This window comes from Lipotes vexillifer, unplaced genomic scaffold (assembly GCF_000442215.2).
Source record: "Lipotes vexillifer unplaced genomic scaffold, Lipotes_vexillifer_v1.1 scaffold1094, whole genome shotgun sequence".
NCBI lineage: Eukaryota > Metazoa > Chordata > Mammalia > Artiodactyla > Lipotidae > Lipotes > Lipotes vexillifer.
The window spans coordinates 332,130-332,619 of NW_006792775.1; positions in this window are offsets into that span (position 1 = coordinate 332,130).

The window sequence follows — 490 nt, forward strand, 5'->3', positions numbered from 1 at the left end:
GGGCGGCGGGCGGCGGACCCCCGACCGGGCCGCGCACACCCCGCCCCGCGCCCGTCCGTCAGCCCGGCACAGCCTGCCATTGGCCGCGCGCGCCGGGCCCCGCTCTGCCCCACCCCGGTTGGCCGAGAGGCCCGCCCGTCAGAGGCCTCGGCCGGGCGGGGCTTCCGGGAGCTGAGCGGAGGGCGGTTCCCGCCCGGCTGGGCCTCGTGGGCCGCGGCCTGAGGGGTTGGCTCCGCTGGGTACGGGGTCCGGGGGAGACAACTTCTCCGGAGACTGCCCGGACTCTCCCGGGAACAGGCGGAACTCGCGGGGAGACAGAGACCCCGCGGCGAAGCGGGTCCGCGGCCGGGTGTGGACTGGGGCGGGGTCGCCGATGTCCGACTCGAGCCCCTGCGCCGCTCCTGGAGCCCAGCGCCGGGCCCCTGGGCACTTTCACGGCGCGCACAGCTGCGCCCACGACCCCCTAGGCCGTCCCTGCGCAGTGCCGCGC